Below are 15,633 nucleotides of genomic sequence, written 5' to 3'. Positions count from 1 at the left end.
TGAGCCTGCTAATTCTGAAAGAGAGCCAAGAGTCTATCTGACAAGAAAGCCTAAAGAGAGCTGATCCCAAAGGGACATTAAAAAGCAGAATAAGTAACGTTTTCAAAATGATTACTTCCGTAAGACGTGCTGAGGAATGTCTCACATGGCTAATTCATTCACTGATATTTTACCAGACACAGTATTTCTGGGAGCTAAGATAGAGAGGTTCAGATCTGTAGCCGTCTGATGTGTTACCCTGAATTAGTGGTTCTCAAGCAGCGGCAGTTTTGCCCCCCAAGGGACATTTGACAATGTCGGGTGATATTTTAGGTTGTCACAACTTGGGGATGGACGGTGGTAATGCTGCTGGTCTCCGATGGATAGAGGCCAGAGATGCTATTAATATTGTGTGGGATGTACATATACTAAAAACAGTGCTGGTTATCTGAAATTCACATTTAACTGGGAACGCTGTGTTTAAGTTTGCTAACTGTAGCAGCTACACTTCCTACATTGCACAGGACAGCCCTCCACAACAAAGGATTATCAGACCCCAAACGTGAATAGTGCTGAAGGGGAGAAACTCTGCCCTAAATGAGTACAGATCTTTGCATACTCTCCTAGAGCAAGGGAGAAAGAGTATGGACATTAAGATATCTTTTGTTTAAGATTAGTTAGCTGACAGTTTCAGGTCCAAACCTTTGGCCTTAGCCTAGCTTATTTATATCTGTGATGCTGACAGAAGCTCGAATCCTGTCTCCAACAATCAAGTGTCAAAGTGGACATTGCATAGGAAGCTTCTTGAACACTCCTATTGCTCTTTAAATATCTCCTCTTCGTGGCACTTGTCACCTGGTGCCTCATCTGGTTACTTGGAGAGATTTATTGCATAAGCACTCAGCTAATCTGACGTTGAACAAGGTGATTTAGGCACGAAATAGAGCCTGCAGTACTTGAGGGGATTACAGTCTAGTTGCAGAAGTCATTCAAGGGAAGGATACCCTAGGAAGGCACTGGCAATCCTGTCTTCATGTAAGAGTAAGGAAAGGTTCGGGGGTTGACTGAATGACAAGCTGGGACACAGAGCTGGGTGAAATCCATTTTCCAGAGGAGGGGCCCATCTCTTGACTGGGCGGTACAGGTGGGCCATGGTTGGGCTCCAGGGAGACATGGTCTTTCCACGGAGAAAGCCCAGGCAGGTGTACATCCCTGAGAGAGGATAACAGAAAAGACTTGGTGGGAAGTCAGGATTTTAATCCCCCTCCTCTGCTTCTCTGGCGACCTATCACCAAGACTCATGTCATACTGCTTTCTTTGGTTTTATTAGACACTCCTACATGTAATAGAAGCCAAATAATTCCCCCATGGTATACATCATAAAGAAAGTATTCCCTAAGTAGAGCTGGAAAGGGTCACAATTTGAACTCCCTCCTGAAAATATCCATGAGTTTACCCCTCACTTCCACCTGCCTCCCAGGCCTGGCATGAGATAAATAAGGATTATTGGGGTCTTCAGTTGTCCAGAGGATACGCTTTGCATTCAGCAAACTACAGAAATTGCATTACAAACCATGGAAAGGCACAGAACGGGGAAATCAGCTGCCAGCTGCTCTCCAGCTAAATTGCTTATTTAAGAGGGTGGAAGATGCTTTCTACTCCGTGCTGGCTCACCTGTGGTTACACAAACACCTGTCATATTCTTAATCCACATCCATCATTTTTGGCCTCTACTTAGTCATTTCTTAGGTGTGGAGAGATGGCCTCTGCGTTTCCAATTCCATGACTCAGTAAAGAAAACTGAAAGCTTGGTATGATGTAATGTAATAACAGACGTTCACACCGGTGACCCTGATTAACCCAGAAAGGATTCAGTTACACTTACTGTTCTCTGCTCAGAGGGCAGGGAACTTTATCATCTACTTTTGAAGGCTTGCCATCAAAAAAAATTGCTGAAAGTAATATTTTTTGTGATTGAAGGGTTAGTTTCAATTTTCTGAAAAATTGACCCCCATGGTGCACTCCCTTCTCGATTTGGGTTGGGAAATAAGGTACCACTGTACTTTCATAATGTGCTGTGACTCCCAAAGGTACAGGTGATTTCTCATTGGCTTCATTTTGAGTTGGAGGGTTCATGATGACATACAGTCTTTCTTTTTTTTTTTTTTTTTTTTTTTTTGGCGGTACGCGGGCCTCTCACTGTCGTGGACTCTCCCATTGCGGAGCACAGGCTCTGGACGCGCAGGCTCAGCGGCCATAGGCTCACGGGCCCAGCCACTCCGCGGCATGTGGGATCTTCCCGGACCGGGGCACGAACCCGCGTCCCCTGCATCGGCAGGCGGACTCTCAACCACTGTGCCACCAGGGAAGCCCTCATTCTTTAAAAAATAAACTTTTTTTGATGGCATAATGTTAGATTTACAGAAAAGTTGCATAAGTAGTACAGAGTTTTCCTATGCCTCATCCTCCAGTTTCCCCTGTTATTAACATCTTACATAACCACCATACATTTGTTGCAACTGAGAAACCAACCTTGGTACATTGTATTAACTAAACTCCAGACTTTATTTGAATTTCACCACCTTTTGGATTAATGTCCTCTTTCTCTTCCAGATTCCAGTTCAGCCAACCACATTACATTTAATTGTCATATCTCCTCAGTCTCCTCTTGTCTGTGACAGTTTCCTCATCTTTCCTTGTTTTTTTGTGATTTTGACAGTCTTGAGGAGTACTTGGCAAGGTATCCATCCCATATAATGGGTTTGTCTTTTGTTTTTCACATGATTATAAGTTTCTGGAAAGGATACCAAAGAGGTAAAGTGCTCTTCTTGTCACATGATATCAGGGGTACATGATACCACCTGACATCTCTGGTGATATTAAACCTTTTTGCTTGGCCAAGGTGGTGTCTGCCAGGTTTCTCCACTGTACAGTCACTACTTATCCCTTCCGCTACTATGTCTAGCCTTAGGAACTGAGTCTAGCCTACCCTTGGGAAGGATGGGATTAGGCTCTACTTCCTGGAGGGAGAATATCTACGTATATTATTTGGAATTCCTGCATAAGAAAGATTTCATACAGCCATTTTAATGAGATATTTTAATAAATATATATGCCAGACTCCCAGATTCAGCAAATGTTAACATTTTGCCAAGTATGCTTCAGATCTTTATTTTAAATAGATTTTTAAAAATTGTTACAGATATGGTTGAAGTCTCCTTTGTATTTCTTCGTTAGCCCATTCTTCTTCCTCCTTCCCTTCAGGTAACAATTAACCATGTTTTTACATATATGCGTGTATCCATAAAAGGATTTTCCATATTTATGTTTCATTGTGCAACTTGCTTTTTTCATTCAGCTTTATGTTTCTGAGGTCTGTCCAGGTTGAAGCAGGCATATGGGAAGGCATCTTAATCTTAACCAGTAAATTGTCTCCAAATCACTTTATAAATTGGATTATTTGTTGAAAAGTTTCCTGCAGACTGTTAATCCTCCCCATGGTGTGTGAATTTATGGAAGGTGAAAGATACCTCCTAACCTTGGTCTTAGAAGCTGGGCCGGGGCTGGGGTAGCTTCCAGAAAGGTGAGAGGGAAAACAGGAGCTAATTACCCTTTTTGATGTTTCCTACATTCTCTTTCTACTGGCTGTCCCTCTCCTTATTCTTTCTATCTGGCTACCCCTTTCTCCAACATCTGTCTCCTGACTTCCCACCTTCCCACCTTCCCCAGTGTAGGTGAGTCTTCAGACCAGGTACCTGATAATCAGTGAGGATGACTGGAGATGGCCCCATCAGCCCTCTAGAGACAGTGCAAGGCACTATAGGACTGAAGGTAATAGGGTTTCAACACCTGAGCTCCAGACTCAAATGTCTTATGACTCAAAGTCGATATGTTTCAAACTAACCTTTTCCCACAAGCTGTTCTTCCACCAGCGTTCCTAACTTCAGTAGCCATCCACTTGCCAAAGTCAGAAACCTGGGAGTTGTTCTTGACTCCTACCTTTCTCTCTCCCACTAACTCATGCCTGAAGTCCTATTATTCTTATTTCCTAAAGAACTTAATTCTTCTATTTCTCTCTAGCTCCATGCCACCACTCTCATCCAAGTTGTATTAACTCACACCCAAATTACTGCAGCACGTGCTCAGCTGGACTCCCTGCCCCCAGTCTTGCCCCTCCAATCTCTCTTCCTTCCACTCTGCAGGCTAGAGAAATCAAGTCATATTACTCCCCCAGCTCAGCCTTCCCCATTGGCCTTAGGACAAAATCTGAGCTAATAACAAGATTTACAAAACCCGCAAAGCTCCCTTTTGCTTATGCCTCTAGTCTCACTTCCTACCCTCTTTGCCTCAAACTTTATTGACCAGTCATAACCACTTTCTTTCACTTTCCCAAATGCATTGTGCTCCCTGAACTCTGAGGCCTTCACACATGCTCTTCTCCCTTCCAAGGATATGCCCTAATCCAACTTTAGTCAGCTTTCAGTTTGTAGCTGAAATACTCCTTTCTGTGCAACAAGAACTCTGACAAAGACTTTCTTCTTGACCAAACTTTAGACAGCCTCCTCTGAGCCCTTTTTTTGACTAGACCTTGTCCTTGGGCCCTGTCCTTAGCCTGCTGAGGCCAGTTTTTGCAAGAATCCTGCTAAGACAGTTTAGTGAGAATCCCCCCTTCCTTGATGTCTGACCACCTTTGATATCTCATCAAGTTCCTCATCCCCCACCCCAAGTCCCTGGCCTGCCTTTAGCAAAAATCCTGTTAGGCCAATTTAGCAAGAATCCCTAACCCTTGAAGTGTCCTCTTAGTAATTTTCCATCCACTGACCCCCCTCACTCTGCTTGTTGGCTGTGAACCCCTATCTGTCTATACTAGCTTTGGAATTGAGCTCAGTTTTATACTGAAGTCTCTTTCCCCAACTGCAGTAGTTACTGAATAAAATCTGCCTTTACTACCTTTAACTGGTGTCTGGCTTTATTTCTTTTTAGCAAGACCCCTAGACTACGTTAGGGTTCCTATCATACCCCTCTTCTACTTCCCCTATCATGATTCTCATTATACTTGATTGTGACTTCTTCTGTAATTGTGTTTTTTAACCTCAAGTGTCCTGAGAGCAAGGATTAGGTCTTGTTCACCATCGTATCCCCAGCACGGCCCAAGACTTGCATGTGTAGGACACGATCATTGTGGAATAATGGAATGAATTTTCAGAGTTGCTCACTTGCTCATATGGAACGTTCCACCATTACAGGCAGTTTCAGGTAGTGTGATACGTTCCGGAGGTAGTGTGGTGGGCCCTCGCCATAGATGGAATGAATCTGTATCTACTTCTGTACTGTTAGGCAACTCTTTCCTGGGTCTGGTCTGCCCTGGAGCAGAAACACTGAGCTGACTTTCTCTAGCGATGTCTCCACGTGGAACTGGCAGCTGCCTAACTCATTCTCACTCAGGCAGACTCTCTCATCACAAGTGCCTAAAACCCATGATTGTACATTCTATGTTTGTTTACCCATCTTTCTATTTTCTGCCTACCACAAAAAATAGACTAGACCTAAGTTAATCAAATTTAATGCTCAGGCACAAAAGATGATTAAGTTCTTTATTTAATGTAACCATTCCTCATTTTAAATCTGTCTCTCTGCTTATTTATTTCATTGATCCTTGGAAGTAATTGGTTTTGATACATTTTGGCTCACTGATAAAGAGTGTCAGACACATCTTAAGTTTGACTGGGAGCTCTCTGCTATCTTGAAACAGAGACGTGGCTGATAATTTTTAAACAGAAATATCTTCATTTTCTAATCTATTTTAATAAAGTTTGGAATGTGGGCAAATGAGACGGTGATTACATTAGGTAAAAATTATCTTTTGTCAAGCAAATAGGTTAAAAACAAAAGACTATCATTAATACTGATATGAAGAAACCAGAGGGACCACCTGTGACTTCTTCACAGACTGCCAGTACTACCCTCCTCCAAAGGGGGGAATGTCTCATTGAAACTCTTCTGACTCATGAGGCTGTGTCACAGTTTTGAAGGTTCATGGAAAAAGGAATTCTGTAACCTTCCTGGCAAACCCTTCTAGGTGTTAGAAATGCTGACTCTAGGAAACCTGAGCCTATGGATTTTTCACTTAAATTCTTCGTGCTGCAGGTAAAACCTAATTCTGTTTATCTTTTTGCAGTGTAGGAGGAAACAGAAGCTTAAACATGGTAAATTACTTGCCCATAATCTTACTTGTAAGTGGTAGACTTAGATTTGAACCTAGGTCCGACTCTACAGCAGCCCCTCTTTTGTTCTTAGCCATTGTACTGCCTTGCCCAGTTAATGAGATGCCTCAGTAAACAAGGTCATTCAGTTCCTTAGCTGGCTTGGATTAAAGATAGTGCCTGCTGTTGGCCATAAACCTGTGCGACTCCAGCTCTATGTCCAGGGCTCAGGTGATTGTGAGGCACCTCACAGGCTCCCTTTGGAAATAGTGGAGATGGATGTAGAAAACTGCAGTGCCGCATGGCCCAGTGTGGTTCGGGAACAAGCCACAAAGCTCTGGCATTGAGCATCCCAGGCCTTTGGTGCAGTGTTACGCTTCATGTTACTCCATAAATTTAGCTCTGACATTTGAAGAGTGGTAAAGGCTAATCTGAATTTGAGACTAGTAACTCTGTCTCAGTTCCCTTGTTTGTAGATGAGGATAATATAGTTCTAGTAGGATCAATGCCGTATTACGTGTGAAGAGGTTGGAACAGGGCCTAGTGAATAGTAAGCTCTCAATAAAGCTTAGGTATGAAAAATATATTTAAACAGTTGCTTTTATTTTTGTTATTGTAACAACATGAGAACAAAGTGTTTAAACACAGCCATAGCCAATTAAGCAGTGACTAGGCCCTCTGTACTGAGGTTCCTGACTGGCCAGTGACTAAGCCAGTAAAAGATGGTGACCCCAGCAGCTGCTGCTGCAACACATATGCTTACACAGGTGACTAGACAGCTTGAGAATTCTGTGCATTCAATATAGCTCTTCCCAGAATTACATACACTCTTTGAGAAAACGTTAGTGTTTACTAATAAAATATTATTGTATTTAACTCTTGTCCCCAAAGCCTTACTTTGCAGTACTCCTGTTTATTTACTCTTGGGTTTCTCTTTTTCATTTCAGCCCCAAATTGTTTTCATTAGTCTTATATTTATTCTTCACATTTTTAACCATCCTTTTTACTGAACTCTTATTTTTACATTCTTCTTACTGAATTCATCTTCCTTTTCTCTCTTCATTTGTGTAGTTTTATTTGTTTCGTACTCTTTGACGTTTAATCTTTCATAAACAGTTCTTACATAGAGCACATCTGTTTTTTTACACTTCTTAATACTTAAAACCTTTGTTTAAGGACCTAAATGCTCAAAGTGCACAGGATTATTTTCTTGCTGTAAAACACCTAGAAATGCATAGAATTCTTATAAGCACTTGTCCAGCCTTTATTAGCTTCAAAATACTGAACATCTGTTTAAAAGTTATAATTGTAGAAACTCTATGTTTTACTTTAAAACATGTAACAAACAAAGCTCAGAAATGCATAACATGATTATGAAGTGTCACCTGACATTGTTAGCAGTTCTTTAATTAACAGACGTGGTCTTATGAGCTCACTAGATACTTGCACATTCATTAGCTGGAGGGGTCCCATGAGGAACTGTTTCAGAAGAGTTAGGAGGATGCATGTCTGTGTTCTCCGTTGTCACCTTAGCCCACAGGTAAAGCTGATGGGGTTCCCCTTCTGCCTTATACACAGACACAAACACGCCCACATGCCTTGGGCTATCCTGAAACTTTCTTCTTGAAGACCACACTAGATGTTCATCTTGATCAGATTTTATCTCCCCATAAAGGAAAGGAGGGAGACTGTGTCACACGAATGTACCCACACCCGTGTCCGCAGCCCCCACCCGCCAACACCGACAGCCCTATATTTGTGAATGGGTGTACGTGCATGGACCGAGTTGGGTAGAAAATACCTAAAGGGAGTTTGTTAGGAAGAGAAACCACACGTTTCAGTTCTTCCTAACATTCTAGCTGCTTATGAATGTGAGGCCACTGTCATTCATGTCCTTATCTTTCTCTAAGCAAAATCCCTCTCATGAAAATGACAATGTGACTGTGCAGCTGGACTCATGTAAATATAAAGAGATTATTGAGAGGTCAGGGCCCTAATTTAGGAAGATTTAATGGGACCTGCTCACAGGACCTTCTGGGTACCTTGCTAGTGCATACACACTGATCATGTACATCTGCCCAGGGCCAGCTGCCCACGCGGAAGGTTCTGAGTGTCCACACGGTGAGTCAACAGGTGGCTACCACCTCCCAGGTATGTAAACGCTCTACCTCTTTTAGCTTCTTCTGGCTGCTGGTAGCAGGAAGTAGCTGCATTAATGCAGATGCATCCTAAGTGTCAAGGTTGGAGAAATAAAAAGTATCAGAAAGTGAAGGGTTTTTCAGAGATTTAAAGTTCCTATATGAACTAATGTTGAATTTGTAGGAAATTTTGCTTTGGAGATTGAGGTAAAGAGAGTCTGATTTCTGAAGTCTAACTATGACTCAGCAAACCAACACGGGCACCACATATCAGAGGAATGCACCCCTCGCTCTGGGTCAAGGCAGCAGTTGGAAACAGCTGCTCGGTGCAAATTTATCTCATTTATCACAGCATCAGAAAGAGACCCAGGTTTATGTCAGGACCTGGGCCAGAGACCAGCGAGGCTTTTTTCTAGGAAATGGCTGCAGCGCCAGCAAACTTTTTGTACGAGATACAGAAACAATACAACGTCAAGCTCTGAAGTAATTTTTTTTTTTAAAAGCTCTAAAACTGTTTATTCTATTACTGGAAAAGTAGAGATATATTCTTTCTTTCTATACTTGCTGTAATCCATAGCAGGCAAGGGAAGCTGCAGGGCTCCTAAAGGTTCTCTAAGGGAGTCTGTTACAATTCCCCACTTTTGTGTCCATAGGACAGAGAAACGTTAGACAGCAGGCTACATAGGGACTTTCAGAATCATGGTTCTCAAACATCCAACCTAACCACAAATCTGTTTTTATATAATTGGTTGAAAGTTCATTTCTTAGGCTATGCAGTCTTTTCTTGAGCGATTTGTAAAGTGAAATCTTAACTGCACCTTTATAGAATTTTTCTGTATTTTGTCCCATCTACTCAATATCATTGACTCAGATCCCTGTCTTAGAAGAAGGACAAAGGGAGATGGGAGAGAAAAACAGAGATGTTGGTTGTCAGGTTTTTTGGAAATGGACCAATATGCCTAAAAGTTCATTTTCCAGAATCAATCTTGTAGGTAACCACTAGCTACTCTATTTTATCAGATAGCTTTTGCCACATAGTAAACTGCCTCCATAGTTGTGGGTTAAAACAATAGCAATTTGTGCGGCTAACAATTTTGTGGATCAGCAATTTGGACTGAGCTTTGCTGGGCAGTTCTTCCGGTCTGGGAAGGCTCAGTCGTGAGTCTGCTAGGTTGGCTGGGAACTGTAGGGTGGTTCCAGGTTGGTCAGCTTGTCACTACTTTACTTGGTCTCCTGCCTTCCAGCTGGCTAACTTAGGCTTTTTCATGTGGTGTCTGGATAGGAATCTGAGAGAGAGCAGAATTGTTCAAGGCCTCTTCAAGGGACTGCCTTGGAACTACACAGAATCATTTCCACCACATTCTATCAGTCAAAGCAAGTCCCAGGGGTACTCCGGATTCAAGGGCTAGCCTGCCCATTGATGGGAAAGGTGACAGTCACGTTGCTAAAGGCTCAGGTACAGGGAGGGGAAGAATTGTAGTCATTTTTGCAATCTTTTACACCTACCAAGTAAAAGTAAAGTAGATCCAAATAGTTTTATCCACAGATGAACTTCCCATAGAAGAAAAATGGGCTGATAAATAAGTTGTACCTTATTTAAAATAGTAAGCAGTCATTCTTGCTAATATTGATACCATCAAAAGAGGAAACCCAAATTCTCAGTTAACTCTAGTCTAGCTTCCAAGATTTTATAAACAATAAATGTAAGGCCCTTCCACTTAATATAATAACTTTTGTTTTATAATAGTTTGTGTAGATGTTGTTACAAGCTGGGTTCTTTGGTAGGTAGACTCTGAGGTGGAGTGTAGTGTGAAGGATGTTTATTAGATCCCATCCCTGAGATCAACGCCTGTGGGAGAGGGAAGGTGGATCAGAGGGAGAAGTTGAGTAGCCATGCAGGTCCACAGCCTCCGTCAACCCCATGGAGAGCTCTGGATCTGAAACAGCCTGTCAGAGTTGTCCCAGTTTGGGCCAGTGTGGCTGGGCCTTTGTAAACAACCCTTCCTCCATCAGTGACTGGATGTGGGCTTCCTCTGGGAAGGCCATGACCTTGGGCAAAGTGGCTTTCTGCAGCTGAGGCATCTCTGATGGTGCCAGTGGATGAGGAGTGTCTGCTGACAGCAGTTCTGGAGCTGAAGGCCCTGCCTTCCAGATCCAGCACAATGCTGATGGAATTATGGTAAGATTAAAGCTACACACCGCTGATTTCATCTGCAGGAGAAGCAGCATGGACACATAACATGATGATATTTATTGACTCTCTTGTTTTCCTCAGAGGATTTCAAATAGCTTCATGAAGGGTCTCTGACTCACAGCACCGCTGAGTTCATTTTGCTGTTGGAGCTGAGCAATATGTAGTAGACTAACTGAGGAATTAATTAGCCATCGTGCAAGGCTGCTTTCATGCGTGTTTCAGGCTACCTCCTTCTTCTCCTCCCCCTCTCCCCCAAAAGGAACACTGATTCCTGCCACTCTACCCCCGGCCAGCAATTTTTGGCCGTTGGGGATGTGGGTTTTCTCTCTCTTCTGTCTAGATTACAAGTTACCCACATTGTCAGCAGGGAGTGAATTGGGGCTAAGGGGGGTCAGGGGCCAGCAGTTGAGCCCAACTCTAAGGTAGTCATATCCATAAAAATTAAAGCTCACCAGATAGATCATTTGGAACTAATTGTATTTCAATAATCACATTTTTCTTCTCTTTGTGAAGGAATAAAGCAAGCTTCCCCGGTGAATTTAGAATAGGATTTGATTTGCATATGGCCATTCAATCATCTGCTGCACTACAGCTGGATTAAGAAAGCCTTAGCTGTGCTTTCTGTCTGAATATGGGACTGCCCTTTTAAGGGCCTTAGAGTGGTCTTTGTAAGAGTTTTACCAGCCACAGTGGGAGGCGGTATTGCCTAGTAGCTAAGAGCCCAGGTCCTGGAGTCTGACTGTTCCGACTCTGATGCTTTCTAGATGTGTGTTCTTGGACAAGTCAATCTGTCAAAGCCTCAGTTTCCTCATCTACACAATGGAGAGTATAACAGCTGTTCCCTCCAGGAACAACTATAAGAATTCAGTAAGGTGATGCCCTTGAAGAGCCTGGCATAGGCCCTGGCACCAAAAGTGTTAGCTTTTCTTCTTTAGGAGGAGGAAGATAATAATAATGGTGGTGGTGATGATGGTGAGGCATTTGGTCTTTGCCCTCTGTCACATCGCCCTTTGTCACATCCCCACGAATCCTCACTCTTTATGGTCTAATTAATCTGCTAATTCTTTGAAGCAATAGGTAGTGGATAGATGTGAAAGAATGAGAGGAGAGAAATGTATTTTTGAAAAATATATGAAATACAGATTCACATTCAAAATAATAAGGTAGCTTAACATGAATTAAGTCTAGAATTACCTAGAAATAAACCGCTATGGCTACTTCAGTGATGCCTGAGAGCAGATACCCAAGACAGTAGAGGGAGGTATGTATTTATGGGGGTGGTGGCAGCACCGGGAGTGAATTGCTTGGGTTTAGGACCAGGGGGTGGGGAGTGGGATAAGCAAGCAGAGCCTATAGGGCCCGTGGTTTGTGGGCATGTGGGAAGCACACAAAGCCACAGGCTCCTCACTTGTCGGATCCACCAGTGTCTAGCCAGCGGTGACTGATGAAGGGGCTGACAGTGCACAAGGTAAATTGAGCAAGGTTTCTAAATAGACGGACTTTTGATGTAGTCCATGAAACCTCAGCTGTTCTGTAATAAGCTTTTAAGCTTTGTCCACTGGAGCAAGATTTCACAAGAGGGTGGTTTACTCTTCCTTGGCCTCAAGTCACAACAGTTTGTTGCAGAGAGGGACACTGCTGAATTTACAAACCAGAAATATAAAGATACTTGTTTTTAAAGTGTGGGTTAGCTATGAGCTTAACGTTCTACAGTGGAAAAGAAGATCTCTGTCTCTGGCAGTAGTGATTTAGTAATGTCCTTCTAGATTTGGTAAACTGCTCTTTAGTTGCCCTGATAGGGATCTGGTGTGTTCTGATTAATCACTCTGCCTTACTGAGTTATTTATCGTGGTTATACTCAGGTTACCAACTTTCGAAGAACTAGAATTCAGCGAAATATGTCCTCAGTGTCTGGTTCTGGACTGCTGCTACTTTTTTGCAAAAGGACGTGCTTAGGGAACTACTTCCGGTTGTTTGAGTCTTCTGCTTGTCTGGGTTCTGAGTCAGTGGGGTTGTCCTGTTGGAGAAGCCCTCAAATATCTGCCATCCCCGAGACATGCTAAATTGGAGCTACAGGCAGAACTCCTCTGGAGGGAAAATGTTGATGGGAAATACTTTGCCTGGGAATTCCAGACACTTTGCTCTCTCCAGGCCTGGTGACAGGCTAGGATATGGGCTGCCTGATGTTTTGGTCTGATTTTGGTAGCCCCTTAATGAAAGTAGCCTGAAGGACTTCTTGAGTCATCAAAGAAAATGTAAATCCCTGTTCAGCTAACTAGTTCATGGCCATAATCAGACATGATCTATAACCTCTAAGGGCCTTATATCAAAGTCTTTTTGTTGTTTTTGTTCCAGTTGTTTTTTTTTTTGTTTGTTTGTTTTTGCGGTACGCGGGCCTCTCACCGCTGTGGGCCCTCCCGTCGCGGGGCACAGGCTCCGGACGCGCAGGCTCAGCGGCCATGGCTCACGGGCCCAGCCGCTCCGCGGCACGTGGGATCTTCCCGGACCGGGGCACGAACCCGCGTCCCCTATATCGGCAGGTGGACTCCCAACCACTGCGCCACCAGGGAAGCCCGTTCCAGTTGTTTTAATCGTCTTTAAAAGGAGGGAAAAACTCTCACTGAATTCTTGATCCTACTGGGGGTACAGTTTAAAACAAGGAGACTGTTCTTGGATAACTGTTAAATGGATTGAATTCAAGTGGGAGTCCGGGGGGGCTTTGAAGAACACACCAAGTATGCAGCTGTTCCTTTTAAAACGTGTGGTTTGGGACTTCCCTGGTTGCGCAGTGGTTAAGAATCCGCCTGCCAATGCAGGGGACATGGGTTCAATCCCTAGTCCGGGAAGATCCTACATGCGGCAGAGCAACTAAGCCTGTGTGCCACAACTACTGAGCCTGTGCTCTAGAGCCTGCGAGCCACAGCTACTGAGCCCATGTGCCACAACTGCTGAAGGCCGCATGCCTAGAGCACGTGCTCCGCAACAAGAGAAGCCACCGCAATGAGAAGCCTGCGCACTGCAATGAAGAGTAGCCCCCGCTCCATGCAACTAGAGAAAGCCTGCGCATAGCAACGAAGACCCAATGCAACAAAAAATAAATAAATAAATAAATTTAAAAACAATGACAAAAACAAACAAACAAACAAAAAAGCGTGTGGTTTGCCCAGACACGGGCTACACCACCAATCACTTGGTCTGGCGCTCTCGGGTGAGCTGGCCAGGCTCTTCCCCAGCTAGACAGCCATGGGAGCAAACTCCTCAGCGCCCTTCCTTGGTTCCCATCCTATCTCCTGAGCACTTCTCTTACCCTATCTGCTGTTCCTCTCTAGTTCTTGACCTTCTTGGCATCGTAGCTGTTGCCTCACCTGCAGTTTCTGGCCTCACTCTTGCCCTTCAGCCCTGGTGCTGGGTGACCTGCCCTTGTCACCTTCCATGTGCTGTGGTTTGCACTCACGCCTAGGGTTACCTCTCCTCCCTGCTGCTCTTGGTCACACCTTCCCCCAGTCCTGCTGGACCCTGGGCCCTTGCCCCATGGCTAGCGCATATGTGTGTGTGTACACTTGCCTCAAGAAAAAGGTACTAAACAAACTTGTTTTACCACAAACACCTTTTAATGGGTTCTAAACAGCTTTTACCAGTTCTGCAATATGTTTATTCCTTAATTCTATCGGTTCAACATTTTTGGTTATTGATAAGTTGGCAAATATCTCTTGAGACCTACTCAGTATCCAGTGCTGGCTCGGCACTGAGAAGTTGCCTTGTTACCTTCAGTCTTGAAGAGGATGTAAGGGCCATCTGGCTGTGAGGTCTGTCTCCCCACATTTCGAGGAGTTGACTACACTTATCTCCGTGGTTGAGATAGACCATCTTCCCTCCTAGTCCACATGGGCATCTCCTGAAGCTGTCAGAAGAGAGACATTGTTCCTGGATAGACCATTCTTCATAAAGTGCATACACATTGCCAAGTGCAGAAACAAGAATTTTGTGTAGAGTATATTTATGTCAGTTGAAAAAGCAAGGGAGAAACTAAATATATAGTAGCTCTGGAAGAACATGCAAGAAAATGATAGCATAGAATGCCTCTGAGGAAGGGAACTGGGCATCTGGGAAGTCAGGTGAAGAAGGGAAAGTTCACTGTGTGTGCTTTTGTAACTTTTGAATTTTAAACCATGTGACTATTGTAGGTATTTTTAAAAAAGAAACAAGTAAAATCTATTTTTAAATGTTAAATCCTCAAAAAGGAGGTGGGAGAGTGTTAGAATATGGGGAGCCTGCAGTCCTGTGCTATAACCTGGAATCTTGAGCAAACTGATGAGAGAGGTACACAAATGTAGATACAGAAAGTGAATCCATAGGAAATCAGAAGAAGGAAGCAGAACTCAGCTTTACAGGATTAGGTGTGGTTGTTATTGTTGTTTTTTTCTGAAAAATATATTAAGATACCTCTCACGAATGTGCATGTGCTGGGCCCCCTTGGTGCATGGCTGGGAAGGGCCGATGACAGGCCAAAGTAAGATGCTAGAGGGAACCATCTAGAAAGCTGTAGTGAATCTGAGTGGTTTATCCAGCAGAGATTGCCAGCTGCATTAATTCTGCGTAAACGCAAGTATGGGTTTCTGTGAGGGCCCAGCACCAATTAGGGATTTGAAAACTCACAAAGTGTTTAATTTTGTGAGGCTCGTTTGAATTTTAAGCAGGAAGATATTGGGGTTTGATGATATACTGCACAGTATCTTCCTTAATGAACGTGTGTTCTCCTCAAAACAAAATAAATTTGTGTTCCCTGGTATAAACAATAAATAATGTTCACAGAAAGCGTTTTATGATATTGGCTAAGGCTTTGTCTACAATCTGCTGTTTACGTTCCCATCACTTTTTCTTGGTGACAAATGAGCTTAATACAGTGAAGAAGCTACAACAGAGTCCTGTGCAGCCCACAGAAGGGAAGTCACAATTCACCAAACACCCAGTTTGGTTATCAAATTTGTAAATCAATGTCAACAGGCCACCAGCACTAAAACTCTTCAAAGCAATTTACAAATGTTAAAAGTTAGAATTTACTTATTAAGGATACTGAAAGCTGTACTGTAATAGCTTCTATGCACAGTCTTTAAAACCT

Source organism: Physeter macrocephalus, chromosome 8, assembly GCF_002837175.3.
Source record: "Physeter macrocephalus isolate SW-GA chromosome 8, ASM283717v5, whole genome shotgun sequence".
NCBI lineage: Eukaryota > Metazoa > Chordata > Mammalia > Artiodactyla > Physeteridae > Physeter > Physeter macrocephalus.
The sequence above is the reverse complement of the archived record's forward strand: the minus strand, read 5'-3'. Positions refer to the sequence as shown.